Raw genomic sequence first — 17,797 nt, 5'->3', positions numbered from 1 at the left:
ATCTTAAGAGGAAAAAATGGATTCACTTCTGAGCACAGTAGTGTCCATGCATATATGTGTATGTATCTATATCTATATATCTATTTAAAGTCCTTCCAAGGAGGTAAGAATCATATTTTTATATGAAGAGAGAATTTAAATCTATTTAAATGTTTAAATGCTTATTCTATGACTGAAAATGTACATTATTGTCAAAGTGCTGAGTCACTTAGTAAAATTTTGTAATGCAAGAATTCCTTGCATTGCAAAAGAAGTGCATTTCCTTGATTAAATATTTACCTTGTTTGAATGCTGTCACTGTGCTGAGGGCTGTTGAAATGTAACACAAGATTTGTGCCCAAAGCTTTTATGATCTGTTAGTGTTGCATAGAAATACAGTATTCAGGTGTGAAGCATTAGGAACTCGTGATGTTCATGAACTGAACGGAACACCGTGTTGTGTGTAGTGTAGTGCACGTGGCAGTGCTTTATCAAGAGACTTGACAGATAATAGTACTATCTTTTCAAAGTGCTTGTCACTAGAAGGTCAAGGTCACTCCTGGATTTGAGAGGTGGCTCTGTTGCTGTCAGTTAATTTACACACAGTCTATTCAATCACCTTTTTGGTAATATTTTTGCCTTTAGAGGGAACAAGAAGTCCTTTAACATTAAGACTAGATCATATTCTTTTTATTTTAAAGTCTGTTTTGACAGCAGTGGAGTATTTTTTAGTTTCTTTGTCTCCATAGTAGTATAATTTAAAACAGACAAAAAACTAAATCACAGAATGGTTTGGGTTGGAAAGGACCTTAAAGATCAACTAATTCCAACCTCCTGCAATGGGCAGGGACACCTCCCACTAGGCAGGTTGCTCAAAGCCACATCCAGCCTGGTCTCAAGACAAGAATCAATGTGTGGAATATAGCCCACAGGAGACTTTTCTGTTGTCATGATAGCACTGTGGTATGGAGATGGTTCTGTCATATTTAGAAGCAACATTGTGAGGAAATAGTGTCAAATAATTTTGTCCTCTGACAGTACATCTGCATTTCATTCTTGATTATTTATTTATTTTTTAAAAAATTGATTGTGTTTTGTACAAAAAGCTCAGTAAAACCTGGGAAATATCATAACTACTCCATAAATCGTTTAAATCCTCTGAATAGTTCCTCCTTTAATTTTTCCATGGATTCTATTTTACTCTTCTCCAAACTTCAGAGTAAAACTATAACTTGAGATAATGTAGCAAATCACTGCTTGCCTCAGTGAATTTTCAGGCTAGTCAAATATTGGAAATATGTAAAGGGTAAAGGTGAAATAGTTGAAAAAGAACCACAATCTTATTTTTTTTCCTTACAAAAACAAGCAGGATCGAGTATATTTTCCGCAAAGAGAAGCAGACTTATGATTAATGCATTAATAGTTAATCTTGTCCTTAAAAGCATAAGCAGGTAGCAAAACAGGTAGTGTTTACTGATTAAATGAAGATTATAAGCCAGGAAAGAGGCCACGTTTAAAATATTGCGGGTAGTTCTTTTGATGTCTAACTTAACATGCCCCACCAATTCTCACATGGAAGAAACATCCGTGTACTTGGTTCTGTGTGCGCTCAGAATATTTCAGTAGTTCTGCAACCTGAAGACGTAGCCAATGTGCTTGAGAAATAAATTGCCGAACTGAAAGGCATTCAATGTTGTGGTCCAAGCCTGATTTGTGTATGGTCTTGCCTACATACTCACAATAAGATCTACTGGTTATCTTTCCCTAAGATAAAAGGCAGACTACTCATCTCTGCTGGCGTTACAGATCAAATTGGTCTGTCTTTGCTTCATATTTTGGAAAACATAAAGCTTCCTTTGCCGTTATTACTATGGGTTTTTCACGGAAGAAGGCGTATGTCAGTGATAACATCAGACAGGCAGTGGTTCCCGGGGCGAGTGATGATTACTTTCTTTCGACTGTGGGGTGATACCTGCCGAAGCAGGAATCCATATTGCAGCCAATTCTGTTGTGCTAGAATGTGAAAATGCTAGAGGACAGTCCTATACGGTAAAGAATTGTATCTTAAAAAAACCACACAAAAACAAAAACCAAAAAGTTAGTTTATTCTCTGTAACTGGAGTCTACTCTGAAGATAACTGAAATGCCAACTATTTGTGTGTTCTTGTCAGACAGTTTATTGCTGGGCTTAAGCATAAATACTTTTGAAAAGTAAAGCTGGAAAATATGAATGAGAGTTAGTGGCTGAGTCACTCAGAATTTGTGGTTTTCTGTTGCTTTTCACATGAGGGATTGCAGAAACCATAAGGCTGAATGTAGTAGAGGATTCTCTGCTCAGAAGATCTCAGAAAGGTTCAAGTCTCGAACAACTTGGGGAGCTACAGTATTATTGTTATTGGCTTATTTAGGTGAGGTGGTGGCGTTTAGGATCCCAGAAGTGAGCCCAGCAAGAAGCAGGATCACAGCCTTCATTACTGAACTGGATGCTGGGACAGAGTGCACCCTCAACAGGTTTGCAGGTGATACAAAGTGGAGGAGTGGCAGATAGACCAGAGCGTTGTGCTGCTGTTGGGGGGACCTTGCTGGGCTGGAAAAACGAACTGGGAGCAATCTCATGAAGAGAAATGCCAAGTCCCATATCAGAGGTGGGCTAACTCCAGGTACCCGTACGTGCTGGGAGCTGACTGGCTGCAAAACAGCTGTGCATGGAAGGCCTCGGTGGACAGCAAAGTGACCATGGGCCAGTCATACACCCGCAGGGCGAAGGTGGTCAACAGCATCCTGGGCTGCATTAGGCAGAGCGTTGCCAGCAGTGTTGGGAAAAGTGGTCCTTCCCCGCTGTGCAGCGCTGGTGAGGCCGTGCCTGGGCTCTCCAGTGCAAGAGAGACGTGGAGCAACTGGGGAGTCCAGTGCAGGACTGTAAGGATGATTAAAGGACTGGAGCATCTTTCATATGAGGAGAGGCTGGGAGAGCTGGGACTGGAGGCTGGAGAAGTTTATTTATTTTTTTTTAATCGATGTCTGTAGATACCTGGAGGGAGGGTGCACAGAAGTGAGGGTCAGGCACTTTTCAGTGACATGACAAAAGGCAGCTGGCACAGATTAAAGCACATGACATTCCACGTGAATGCTTAAGCATTTTGTTGTTGTTGTTAACTTTTTTATTGCAAGGGTGGCTGAGCATCGGTACACATTGCCCAGAGAGGTTGTGGAGTCTTCACTTGTGGAGATGATCAAAACTTGACACAGCTTGGGCAATCTGCTCTACCTGACCTTGGTTGAGCAGGGAGGTTAGACCAGATCTTAAGAGGTCCCTGCCAACCTGAAACATTCTGTGATTCTGTAAAACAGTTTTGTAGTATTTCTCTCCATTTATTAGAAATCAAGCCACGCCTTTAAGATGTATTTCTAATAAGCAGATAAATATTTTGCACTAACAAAATAGAATGATTATACACTACTTTGCAGTAAAATACAATGAAGAAACATTTATTTGATCTGTTCCAATAAAAGATACAGGTACCTTTTGGTCTCCTGATTCTATCCTGAGTTGCTGTTTCTGACTGGTCACTGAAATTAGGTATCTTATGCAAAGTTCTTGGAAGTTTTCTTGAAAGGTCTGAACTTTATCCCCCCCTTTTTTTCCTGATCTGTTTCTCACCAAAACACACACTTAATCTAATATTTAAAGCAGTTCCCTGGTATGAGTTAAGCATATTTTCAAAAAAGGCAGTGAGAAATCAGAAGTAAGTTTCTGGAAAGCAGTCAATGTTTTTAGTGTGTTCTGGTTGTTGTTCTACCGAGACAGTACTGCATATAGTAGTAAAACTGTCCTGGAAACCAATGGGTGTTTGTAAATCACTTCTACCACAGTGTGTACAGTCTTACTCTGAAATTCTTCTTAATCCAAAAGGGGAAGAAGAAGGTTTTTTTTTTTTTAAGATTTTTTTTACAAGTCCAATTTTTCCCCCTAATGCATAGCCTGTAGACAAAGGTGACGACTAATAAAGGTTTCTTTTCCCACAAACCAGTGACTTGGATTAGGTGCTAGGAGGCTGGCTGTCAGCTCCTGGTTCTGTCCAGCTTTCCCTCCCACCGCTGATACCGAGAATTTACCCTCTTCCGGGGATAAATGATCAGCGCTAGCCATCTTTTCTGTAAACAGTGATCTTCATTCTAAGCTTCATTTTGGATTTTTGTTACAGCACTTTTTTTTTTATAGCTCAGTAGCCTTTTTTTGTGGGCAGGGGGGATGAGGCCGTTACAGACGGTTGAAACGGGAGAAGCAGGGCCACGAAACAGCAGCATTTTTCCCCTAGCCTTGCTCATGAGTGCTCTGCGTTGTTGCAGTTCTGCCCCGTGCGAGTTTGGGGTCTGGGATGCGTAACCCGTTCAGCCGCCACATCCTGTGCCTGTGTGTGCCGGCTGTTAGTGAGGCTGCTCCTCCTGGGAGACCTTGACGTGGTGCCAGCGCGCTGTGGGACGCTGGTGGGAGCATTAGCTGGCCTTTGTGTTCAGGCTTGCATTTACGGGTACAGGCTAAAATAATTCAGGCCGATGTTAAATGAGTTACTGAAAGCTCATTCAAACAATTTAGCCCGCACAAATTATTCTCAGGCCTTTTGCCTCTTGATGCAAAGTATATTACCAAGTGCTAGAGGGTACAAATATTTTGGGCTCCTCGGTTTCCAAGGGTGGGCAATGTTTTAGAAGCCTGGCTGGTTAAACGATGGTTTTCTAATCTTTGTGTGTTCAAATCTCTCGAGTGAGGCTCTGTCCCCTCAGTATTTGTATTCTTCTTTTCCTCCTCCCTGCTGTCCCTGGCTTTCCCCAGGATGTAGGCAGCTCTTCTGGGGCTGCTTCTTGCCCCTCCCGGCTTTTGGGGTCTGTGGTGTCATGGTGCTGAGGCTGAGCCAAGGAGGTACAGCTAGACTTGATGCCTTTGTGTCTTTGCTGTGTGCTTCCAGCAGTGCTGCTGGCAGCTCAGTGCACGGTGCTCAAGGCCGTGCCTTGCTGCGAGCACTGGGAAAGCCTCTGCACGTCGCTTGCAAGCTGCTCTCACCTCACAGGCTGGAAACCATGCGCTCAAATGAGCTAAGCATTAGGCTACTTAATTTGAGACCCTGGTTCGGGCTGGCCTAATAACCTTTTGACCTGTCTCTGTATCTCTTAGGGATGTAGAGGAGGTCAGCTGTTGTACAGGACTAATGATAACTTTTTGGTATCAATAAACCACTCTGAAGATGTGTAGCACCATTGACTCCTTGCAAGTACAGTTACATAGAATTTCGTAATTGACACAAGTCCTTTGATTTGGTTATGTTACACTTTCATTGACTTCAAATATCACAGCAGCTTGCAGTATTTGCTGTTATGTAGACAAATAAGTTTTTAACCTTGGCCTTTAGCTTTGTTTAAGACAACCGTAGGTAAAACAGGGTGTTTAAAAAAAAAAGTGCCCCTGTCAGTACATTTGCTGTAGGAGATTCCTTTTGAATGTCAGAACTGCTTTCCCTTAGCCAAGATAATATGAACATGTAAAGCATTTGGCAGTATAAAATCTCACCATAAATTCTCTACCACCTAATTAGAAGAGATTGTTACATTTCTGTTTGTGGAAATTTTGAAACTCTGCTCCCTCTTTCAATAGCTGGAGGTAGTGAAATAAGTGTAAGGCGTGTGCTGTTTTTTTTTTTTTTAAAGGATTTTTTATTAGAAAATTAGGGCATGTGTTGGCTAGAGGTATCTGCCTATCATGATTTTATAAGTATGAATCAGCTGGAAGGGAGGTTTTGGTTCAGCTACATGACAACTCATGTTTTGCATGCCATAGGATGAATAAGAGCTCTCTGAATTACATGCCCTAATCTTGTATAATCTGTGTAATTTAAATGCTTTTTGTGTAAGGGAGTACCTAAATTCCTGCTTTGGTTATTCTTCAAAAGGGTTCTGTGGACATTTTGTGTCCTATTTTATCTGAAAGAAAAATTAACTTCATAAAATAGAAAAAATACACAGGTAATAAATCTGCTAAATAAAAAGAGATTTTTATTTTAATCAATTAAGTTGACTTTTATCAGCACATAAAAGCACTGTAACATTTATGAAAATAGGTTTCACAGGCCTGAAGTACAATATTTTGTCATTTATGACAAAAGTAGAGTGTCATCTGAAGAAGCCGGTCAGCTCCATTATCTAACTACAACCACCTCCTTCAGCAGTTTAACAAAAAGGGCATGCAGAGGGGAAAGAAAGAGAAGCATTGCTTTCAGTACCCAGTTGCTTTCTAGCTACAGTATTTGAAACTTTTCACACAAGTTATTTTCGTTTTCTTGAAACTGTATCTCTGTGCTCAGAGCAGGAAACCACTATCAACAAATCTGTGGCAAGCTTCTTAAGAAGAAAGCTTTTGCCCCATTCCAATGCAGAGAAGAAGCTTCTCTATGAATTCGGTACTTGACATCATTTAGGATATAATCCAAATTCCCAGTGAAGTTGAGTTGGGGAATTTGATGTTTAATGTTGTTGCAACTTGGTTGTTTTCACTTTTAATTTGGTATTGACTTGGCATCCTGAAGCACCCAAAGTGATGGTGACTTCGAGAGAAATGAACAAAAAGAGCAAATCCAAGCCTCTTTAAGTTAAGCTGTAGGCAGCAACTCACTGAAAGGAAACAGCTGCTTTATCACTCAGATAAAGAAGAAAAGAGTCGCGGATAACATAGAAAAAAACTTAAATACTTATTTGCCAAACTCAAATATTCCTTGCAAGATTGTGTGTGTGTACAAAAACATATCTGTGTATGTTTTAATGCTTCAGATGGTACATTTTAAAAATCCTGTTTTGTGAATTTGTCCTCTACCTTTTTTCTCTTCTGTATGTTTTTCGTTACATATTATCCTTTTGTTCTTCCATTTATCCTTTCTCTGTAGTCAAGCAAAATTAGTTTATATAAGTTTTCAGTTAATTCTGTGTAGCGTTGTAAAATTGTTTGCATGATATCTTGATTTACATAACTTTACAACAAAACTTTACAACAAGTCTTTCTTTAACTTAACATCGTGTGTGATTGTTTTTGATGCCTCAGACTGAAAGGCGATTGCATGGGTTTTCAGAGGATAGATTCTTTTTAAGGCAGGACTCTTCTGTATTCAGTTACTCCGTCTGCTTCTTGCAGCACCAGGCTCACGTTTTCTTGTTCAGCCTTTCACAGCTAATGTAGTAGTAGACACTCTTCTTGTTGCCCTTGATGTTTCTTGCAAGTGTCAATTCTAAATGAGCTTTGACTTTCCTCGTGTGATCCCTCCATGCATGGGTGATGCTTTGAAATTATTCCTCTGTAGCCCATCCCTGTTTCCAGCCCTGTCTCTATACTGCCCATTGGTGCTCTGACAATTAGGTTAGCCAAGCCAGACTTCTGATATTTGTATTTCTGAGTAGACCTGCCAGTTTTCCAGAGCTCCTTTGCTCTTCAGAGCCTGCCTCCCATGGCCACCTGCCAGTTCCCTGAATAAGCTGAAGTCTGTTCTCGTAAAGCCCTGGATTTGTACTCTGCTGCTTGACTTCTTTGCTCAGGATCTTGAGTTACACTGTTTGATGGTTGCTACACACAAGGCTACTATTGGTTGTTGCATCTCCAGCCAGCTCTTCATTGTTTGAAGAGTTGTGTGCCAGCCTTCTTGGTCCATCCAGTAAGTATATCAAGAAGTTGTCCCTGATGTCCACCAGAAATCACCTGGTTTACTTGCACCCTGCTATGCTGCTCTTCCAGTGGATGTCAGGGAGATCAAGGTCTCCCATAATAACCAGGGTCTGTGATTCAGAGACTTCCTTGAGGTGTAGAGACTTCATCTGATTCTCCATCTTTATCAGATGGCTCTGCAACAGTCCCAAGAGGATGGCATCCCTAGTGGTCTCTCTGCTGGCCCTGTGACCTGCGAGCTATTGACCAGCCTGTCATCTGTCCCACATAGAGACTTCATACGTTGGAGCTGTCCCTTTGCGTAGAGGACAACACTCCATTCCTGCCTGTCTTTCCTGAGAGGATGTAACTGCCCCTAGCAGCACTCAGCAGCTTCTTGAGCTGTCCCACCATGTCCCAGTTTTTCCATGACCTCACGCAGAACTCAAGTTGCTCCTTGTTGTTTCCCAGACTGCGCACATCAGCGTGCGTACACTTGAGATAGGCTTCCGTTTGCTCTGATTTATTGGTCCTGAGGGGTGTCTCATCCTTTCATCGTGCACCCTCTGCTTTCCATCCCTGTTCGTGGTTTCTCGTCCTGCACTGTGAAATGGGAATGACTTTGTACTGTGAATAAATTACAAATCTATAGAGTACAGAATGTTAGAGCCCTGGAGCACTTTTTTTCTTTTAAAGGGTAATAGTCTTGATTTTTACATTCTTTACAATAGATTTTATCATCATTAAAAATTTTGATTGTGTTATCAAGTCTACAACTGTTTTTCTAGTTAACTTGGCTAGAGATGAAACATTTTTATTAAAATAATACAGAATAATAACAGTTCTTAAAATCAGTGTTCCTGTATTTCCATACACTGGATACAGAGGCTCATCATTCTTGTTCTCTGTGCCCATTGAGTCTGTGAGGCAGAAATAAAATGGTATTAGTAGTTCCTTAGCTGAACTGAGAATAGAAAATCAGTGGGAAAATCATCAAACGTTAAGGAAAAGGTAACTTTTTCAGTAGTTCACCTGGTATTGGTTTCAACTCTGTGTATGGTTAAATAAATAGAGTTTTGGGTCTACAATTGTTTACTCTACAGGTTTTGTATCTAAGCTGTAGCCAGCCTTGTTATTGAAGGCAAGATGTCTTGGTACCTTGCACTGAAACTTTACTAACTCATTGAATTTCATTACGTTCACACTTTCAGTATGGTGTTCATTTTCATGTGAACCTCTGTGTCTATTTCTGTAAGTCGAAAACCAGCTGTGTTTAAATACAGCTTCCATTAAATCTTCCTGTGACTTTCCTCGTCTTCGCGAGGATTTGATACATTATTGTGTGGGTATTTTGAGACACAGGGGTGCTTTCCGAAGTCTGTTTGCAAGCCAGTTAACAGTACAGCAGTCACCAAATGAATTGCTTGGATATCTTGAATTCTGTTATTACTGTGTAGCATTTGATGAGTTTGAAAAATAAAGTGTGAGCATCACGGATTTGTTCTCTGCTGTATTTTGCTGTCCGACTGGCTAAATGCTCCTGCCTTGTAGAAATAACATCATGCTCATCCTTCCTACGCTTGTTAGCAGCATCAGGATGTTGCCTTTTACCTGCTCTTTGCCTGTATGTTGTGCGTGCACTAAATTGTGGGTGTGCGTTGATGGTCAGTATGCTTGACCTTGAGCGTTTTTCTATGCATTCATCTGAGGGTATTAAAATTAGGGTAGTCTTGACAGGCCATACCATTAGAAAAAGAAGTTGGTTTTTGGAATATGTGAACAGCATATTAAAGGAAGTTATCAGTAAAATAATTTTGATTATAGACAGATTATGAAATCTGACAAATGCTGCCAGTTCTTGAAGTCATTTGAGGAAGCCTTTTCTTTCTGTACTAACAAGTGTTTCCCATCTCATGGCCCCTGCAGAGCTTTTCTCATCTCTCATTGTCTTTCTGTATTTTTACTTACTTATTAAATTACTCTTAGTTTCTTTATCTCAGTTGCCTTTTGTACTATTTTCTCTGATTTCTTCTCCCTTTATCTCCAAATGCCTTTAATTTTTGCAAGCAATACAGTGGTTTCCTCTCCACTAGCTCTGTCTTGAATCTGTTTTGATTTGACTTCTCTAAGCTTCTACTCTAATGAAACTGTTCTTGTTACTGTGATTAATGACCTTTCTCTGACCAAACTCCAAGGTTTGTTCTGTATCCTTGTTTGCCTTAGCATCTTTGTGTTTCAGAGCAATAATTGTTCTTTCCTTTTTGACATATTCTTTTTGTTATGGGTTAGGGATTTTGTTCTTGCCTGGGCTTTATCTAGGGTTTCTATTTATTTATTTATTTGAGGTGGAGTGATCATTGCAGCTTTACGTTCTCTCTATAACCATTTATTATATTTGTGGCTTAAATATTTTACCACTAGCAAATTTTTTTTGGTACTGTTCCACATCTGAAATTCTCTGAACTTGCTCAAACTCTTGTAGTCTAAATAAGGAATTCTTCTGTGATTTTAAGTTTTAATGGTTTTCAGCTATCTCCATTGTTCAGATTTTCAGTCTGAGGCCAGAAGGATTATTTCATTTCTCCTTCTTCTGGGCATTTCAAATTTGGACCGTTTTCCAGCTCTTACTTTGTTGGATTGGCGCTGTTTTTTTGTGCTTCCAGAATTCCTTTTTATTTCAGCACATATAGAACTGAAAAAAGAATCCCACTTGGTTTATTTTCAGTGGTATCTTTCTCCTATAAAACAGTGCTGTATAAGGTACTGCTATAGAAGTCTTCCTTTAAACCATTCCTGTTCTCTCTTACAAGTTAAGTGACTGGAAGACCCCTCTAAAAATGCGAAAATTTGCAAAACAAATGAAAACCAGTCTTACCTTCTATGGTTAAACTTCATATTCCTGGTTACTCTAGTGAATGTTCAAAATGTCATCTACTCACTTATCAGATGTTCAAGTAATTACTTCTGGGCTGTTCTGCATGCTAGTGGAAATACGTGGAAATACAACTTGTCAGAGCTTTCTCAAAAATATCAGTCCTGTTTGCATTAGTAGAGTCCTGAAGTGCTAAATTCTCTTGTGTGGTCTGTGGTAAACTGCTTGTTTATATTTTGGTTTAATAGTGTTTCCTCGTTTTCTTACTTGGCATTTTCTGTTGCTATTGACTTGTATTGTCTGACTCACTTGAAGCCTTAAACACGTACCCAGGGCCTGACTGCTATTGTGTGTGCAAAAACAACTGTAAAAGCTATAGGGGTTCTCATACAGAAGTTTCCATTCCAACCAGGGACAGCTATAGCACGTATATTTGAAGATAATGGTGTTCCTCCTCATCTTTCAGTCAAGAAGGGAAGAAGGTAAAGGAGGGAAAGTAGCTTAGGGCATTGCCAGAAGGAGGACGAAGTGGTATGAATTTAAAGGAGATGTTGGGTTGGTGGTGTTTGCTTTGCAGCTTTTTTTTCCCCCAGTGAGTTGTCTTTTCCTTTGTGAGTGCTTAGTTCTTAGGTTTCACACATCATTTGAGCTTCCGTGTTCATTGGTCCTCGATCACGTGCACATAGGAGAGAAAAAACCAGCTATCCAACTAACTAAAGCATGTGGGGGAATCTGTCGTCTGGTGCACATCATTGTTTTTTGTGTTTCATCAGTATTTATGACATTGTGGTGAGTTTGCTCAGGCAACAGAAGGCGTCCTCCAAAGGTTAACCTGTTGCTACCCTCTTTAATTTTGACTGGAGGGCACTAGTGAGCACCTACCACTATGGGATGGATTAACTCCAGTAATCCACGGCCGTGGTGGCAAAGATGTTTCTGGACAACGTTCAAGCAGACAGAGCCGAAACGTCAAGATCTGGTAGGACATGCTAAAAAGTGAAGACGTTTGGTTATGCTAACAGTGATAAGGGAGCAGTGAGGAGAACGAGTCAGAAGTGCGACTTAGTTCGGTGTTACCCTTTTGCAGCGTGTGATGCTCCGAAGGATTCTGTTGTCTAGGTAACAGGGTCTGTGCCTCATTTCTTAAGAAAGACAGAACAGATGTTCTTACAAGAAGCAACCAATTATCGCCAGGGAGAATATGGGCAGTATTTAAACTAATTGCTCTGTCGTTGCATACGGTCTAATTCATAGGCTATGAATAGTAAAGAAAATTTAAAGGAAGGAATCTTCCTCGCGTGCCATTTTCTGAATGAGGTATTTGAAAAATATATGCCTTTTATAAAAATAGCACTCATCAATGTTCTTTTTCACACTTCCATTTATCGTATTTTCTTCAGTTATCGTGCAGTCTTTTTATTTGGTCTTTATAATGTCTCCTTCATGATTGAGTCCTTTTGCTGTATCAAGTCAGTGTAATATCACGTTAATTTACCTTTTTTCTTTAAAATTCCTAAAAATCTGAGGCCAGTGGGGTAAAAGGACATTTGGAATGGAGACTGAGGGCCTTCTCTAAATTAGGTAAATCTCTTCTGAGATTTTGGTGTTCAGTGGCAAAATTCAGGTACGGCTACTCTGATAGGAATTGCACCGTCCAAAGCTGGAGCAAAAGAGGCATGTAGAGCCAAACAGAGGTGTATAGATGAAACCCTACTAGGTTCTGCCTAGGTGGGGACATAGCATGTGTTTTGTGGGAAAAGCAGTTGATGACAGCGGCAAGAAAGACAAAAAGGAGAGCTTCAAGGGAAAGGGGCAGTGTGGAACAAGGAGTGCCACTGCAGCTCTCATCAGCTGTATGTTGTGCTAAAGTAACCTCATGTACAAATTACAGTATTTAATATGCTTGTGGCTATAGGTTTGTCTTCCTGGGAAATTACTGTAGCCTTTCCAGTACAGGTTAGTGAACTCTGCTCTTGTCTTTGTATGAGCTCCCCAAAAGCTGTTATAAAATACATTCTTACACCTCTGGAACCAAGTCTGGTGCTGGGCATTAAGTAAGAACAGAGAGCGTTGGGACCAGATTTCTCAGGGCATGGTTTTGGGTCCTCAGTGAAGCTAAACCATACCATTATGCATTTTTAACAAAACATCTGGCCCCTTGCCTGAACTTTTCCATGCTTCTTGCCAAATATAAAAGGTCCCTTCTCTGTTTTTAGGAAGGGCATTGCAAAAACATGTTTTCTGTCTTGGCAATAATAGGATAAAGGAAGAATCCTTGACCTGCTCTCTTTTTATAAGGCTCTGATAAAGGACGTGATGTTTTGATTTTTATCTAACTGTGGAAAATGTCATAATGAGTGGAAACAAAATGCATGTTGCACTTCTTGGATTATTTGGCCAAGTTATCCTATTGTATAGTAGTGACATGTTGATTGGGACAAAATGTCTTAATAAGTTCAGTTATTTCAATAACCATTGTAAAACATTTGTGGTCAAGAGTAGGGAGAAATATGACTTGCAGGGTTTTCTAATCCTCTTTCCAGGCTACTTGCATATAACTTCTACTCTTTTTTGCGTGTTATTCTTCCTCTGATCCTGGATCCTGGTTCTCTTCCTGCGAACTCTTCTGTGTTCATCCTCTATAATTTAACGCAGATGATGCATCTGGTTCCTTAGCTCTCTCTAACTATTAGCTTGTATTCGCCTCTTCAGTCAGGGGAAACACTACTTAAATGTTCACATTTACTAGCAGAGCTGCTCTTTTGTTGTCCTGGTCAAACATTTTTGTCTCTCAAATTTCTATTCTAAAACTTTGTTGTTGTATAATGGCTTGGAACATGGTGTATTCTTCAAACTCTGGTGCTTAGACTTCCTTATGATTTCTGGTGTAAAAGTATTCATGACTTCTCATATCCTTTCCTTCCAGTTTGCTTTTCTTCTGTTGATGCACTTTTTGATTCTCCTCATGTTTCCCTGTTTTATCACAGGGTCTGTCAGCAGCAATATTTGCTACTTTTGCTGCTCCATTTACATGCTAGGGTGCTTATAATGAAATTTTACAATCAGTTTCTGCAGATTTGGCACCTGCTTTCATGAGTGTTTTTTATTTCTGCAATTTAATTGTATTACATATATTCAGTCCCAGATTCTTTTTATCACTCTTGACATATTCTTAGAGCCGTCTGCTTTTTCAGTCTTCCCTGTTTGTACGAATCTGACTGATTTCATTTCTGAAGGTCAAGCTGTAAGGAAAAAAAGAATTGAACAGTTACTGTATATTCTTCCACTGTCTATCCTGGAAATAGAAGCTTCTTCCTTATACATCCTCTTTTTTTTGTCTGCAGTGCCTCCTTTTTCTTATAGCCCATTTTCTGTTCTTCTTTCTGACCTTCTGCTCTCAACACAGACATTAGCATCCTGGCTTAAGAAGCCCTTCTTTGACAGTAGCTAAGGCGTAAAAGAAGAAAGGAGGACATGTTTGAAGAAAGAAGGGCATGTTTGCCAGAGGATTGGTGGGGCTTTGGATTTTGCACCAAGGTTAGGAGGGGGATTTGCTGTATTGGACACTCTTCTGCGTGCCTCTACCCCCTTGACATTTCCTATCTTTGCTGTTTCCACTAGTCTTTTAGCCTCAGTCTGTTTTTTCCTATCTACTTAATTCCTTTTCAGCCCAGTTCAGTCTCTTTTCTAGTTGGTGTCCTTCTTCAAGGTCTTGCATTTCTCCTCTGCTGGTTCCAGCTCTGCCATTCCTCCTGTTCCTGGTGGCTGCAGTTTGTCCTTGTCTCCTGCCTGTTGCTTGTCTTTCCTTCTCCTTGGGGTGGTTCTCCTCGCCTGTTCCTTCTACGCCTTCTTCCTGCCTCTCCTGTTCCTGAAGTGACCATCGCCCTTGCTCCAGAAGAAAGCAGCCTGCTCCCCAGGGACCGAACTAAAGCAGGAGGAAAACGGGTGAACCTTTCTCCACTGTTTCAGTGCCAGAGCTGTCTCTGAAGCGCATTGTTTAACAGCTTTAAAGGTCTTAAGTCTATTTTTCACTAAGAGAAAGTGAAGCATCAGGTGACATTTTGCTGATGATACAAAATTACTTGGCTAAGTTTTGTTTCTCTATTAACTTATGTAGAAGTGCAAAAATACTGAGTAGTTTTTGTGATAAAAATGTTGTGTGTGTATCAGTGTTGAATTTTAATGTGGTGGAAATGAGAGAAGCCATGCTATCTGTGTACAGATAGTGATGGATCTGAATGATCATTACTGGTAGAGTAGGAGGAGGATGTTTATCGCTATTCCTCTGCACACAGCTCCAAGTTCAGGAGCAGTCAAAAAGGCAAATTCAAGGTCACTAGAATTACTTTAAAGTGAGGTACTGAAGTCAAGACCTGAGAACAAAGCAGACTCGGTCTACCTCATAAATCCCTGGTGCATTCAGATGTTGTGTGTTCATATGCCTGTCATTCAGTTCCCTTTCACCTCAGAAAGGATACAACAGCACTAGAGAAGGTAAAGAGAAGGGGAGCCAACAAAGCTGGTGATAAAAAACTACCTCCTTACACACAGAGACAAAGTCGTCTGGGAATCTGCACATGGGGAAAAAAACTTGCCTTCTATTGGAAAATGTATTGGAAGGAGGGAAAACCAAAGGAAAATGTAGGTCTAAAATCAAGAAACTATATGGGAAAGTGAATTAGGGAATGGTTATTCAGTGTTTATCAGAACAGAACAATTAGGGCAACTGAATGAAAATAGCAAACCTCTCCCCAGTACCATGTTAATTTTGAAACACAGCTCTAAATATTGTAGGGAACAGGGATAGGGCTACATTTAAGAATATATGTTACTGGGGAATGTGTTTGAGGGCTAATCGAGCAAAACCAGTGAAGGGCCTTGATTTAACCTGTGGTTCTCAAGTCCCTGAAGCGGAGGATTGCTGGAAGCTGATTGTGCATACCACGAAGGCTCGCGCTGTGGCCGCACTGCTTTACGTGTTCTTTTCTTTGGTGTTAGCCTCAGCTGCGTCAGGGACAGGATAGTAAGCAGACTCAAAACTAATCTCGAGTCTGAGTCAAGTACAGCAGCTTTTCTTTCTTTGAGTAAGAACACGCCTGCACTGCATATTTTGTTCTCAATGGTGTGCTCGTAAATGGCTTCTGCGAACAATCAGATGTTCAATAGCACCCGGGCTGGAAAACTTCAGCCCAAACAATTCATTTGGCCAAGTTAGAGGTAGCAAAAAGGCAGGAGGCCTGCCGTAGTCTCAGGGATTTAGTAGTGGGTTATGGCATAATTGTGTAAGAAACTTTACTAATTTCTGAAAGATTTTCTTTTTCTCCAGGCAGTCTGAAGTTGTTATTCCAGAAGGAAGGTGCAGAGAAATGAACTCCCGTCGTTTTGGTTGGCATTATAAAAATGCTATTTGGTACTGCTCATTGCACACTTAATGAGATACACCGGGTCTGTTGTAGGTCTCAAGAATGACTTCTTCCAATTACTCATTTCTGCATAATATCTGGGAAAGTATTTGCTCTTGGTTCCCAGGAAGAAAGTCTAACATGAGTGTTCACGGTATGTTATTTTCAGCACTGCATTGCTTTTGCTGCCTTGGGCAAGAAGTCAGTTCAGTACCCATTTCTTTGAAGCAGAAGTTACTTTAGAGAGAGGTTGTATTCAGTGCAAGATTGAATGCTGTCATGGTGGTAAATACTAGCCAGTTACTAGTTTCTTCATCTTATTACCTACTGTTGTTTCAAAATCTATTCCAGAAAACTGGAATTGTTTTGAGTCCTTATGGGTTGCCATAAGTTCATATTTAAATACGTTGTTTATATTTTCATCTCTGCTTACTGAATTTTGTGAATTGCATTTAGCCACCTCTTAAGCCTTCCCGAGTTTATCAGTATTTACTGGGGAAATACTGGTTTTGCCGCGTTTACCGCCTCATCGGAGAACTTTTCATATTTAATTGAAGAATGAGGAAATAGCAGACTTTAGATTACAAACGGATTTTTTTTTCCAGTTGCAGTCTGATCCTGAGAGTATGAGAGGAATCTTGTGGTAGGCGTTTAATGACTTGGGAGACAGCCAGTGAACATCTTGTTTTAGCTTGCTTCACGCATTGGTTTTATCTAACGTGTGTCTAAAAGGTTGTCAAAGATTTGGGTAAGAAGTGAAAACCTGTGGGCAAAAGCATAACAAATCTAATGGGTAATTGTGTTAATAAACTCGAAGAACATTCTAGCCTTGTGCTTCCAGAGCGAAATGCTAAGTTTCTTGTAAATAACTGTCAGCAGACTAATCACTTCTATAATTCCTGAATAAAAGCTCTGAAAGAGTAATATTCTCAAGTGAGTGTTATCCTGAACAGCAAACAAGAAACCTGATTGTAAAACTGTGTGCAAATTTTTTGCCATTTTAAACAGACCCAAATTAATGAAAGGAAGTCAAGACCCCCAAAATATTCTCTCCTCAAGTCTGCAGGCGAGTTTCTCACTGTGAGCATGGTGCTAAACTGAATTTATATTTGCAACTGTGGGCTTGTCTATTAGCTTGCTTAACGAGAGGTAAGACATTAGGCAGATCAGTTCAAGTACATCAAACTTTAATGGATGCTGTCATTCAGAGCTAAAGGAGCTTTAACTTGATTCACGTAAGGAACACAGGTTTAATGTGCTTAATATGTTTTGAATTCATAGCTCTGATTTGATTTAATTTTCCATTTAATGATGACTCGAACTAAAAATCTAAACTTCTGCCTCCCAATCTGGAGTATGTATGAAGAATAATTATCAGTTTTTCTTTTCCTTTTTTTCCCCCTTTTTCCTTTTTTTTCTCTCTATCTGTAAGAATGTGATGTTTTTTTTTCTTGTAACCCTGAAGAACAAAAATACATGATATTTATGCTACGTAATACTATCAATGAAAACTTACTTAAGTAACCAAGATTTTTTTTATTTCTTCCTGAAACATCTACTATTTCTATTGATTCTACATCATGGAAGTAGAACCCAGCAGAAGTGTACGCTACCTGGAGATTGCCGTTGCGTTGCTGGGTCACCCGCCAGTCTTTGATCCAGATGGGGCACCAACACTTGATTTCATTTCTTTTTAGTTTCTTAGAGCATTAATCATGGGCTTTATGCTGGCTTTATGCAAGATAGCAGATACTGACCTAGCATGCGACCAGTGGATGTGAAATTAAGCCATCACAAATTTTCAGATAGTTCTGAATTATAGGTGAGTGTTGAGTTAATACTTGGTATTATGAGACTGCCTTT

At 40.0% G+C, this 17,797-nt stretch overlaps 1 protein-coding gene across 1 annotated transcript in view; it reads left to right on the top strand.

Annotated features, from left to right (window-relative positions):
• The window catches only part of CDK19 (cyclin dependent kinase 19), a 127,600-nt gene that overhangs the window by 19,545 nt on the left and 90,258 nt on the right, over positions 1-17,797 (top strand). The window lies entirely within an intron of this gene.

Source organism: Anser anser (assembly GCF_964211835.1).
Source record: "Anser anser genome assembly, chromosome: 3".
Taxonomy (NCBI): domain Eukaryota; kingdom Metazoa; phylum Chordata; class Aves; order Anseriformes; family Anatidae; genus Anser; species Anser anser.
This window is presented reverse-complemented; position numbering and strand designations above follow the sequence as displayed.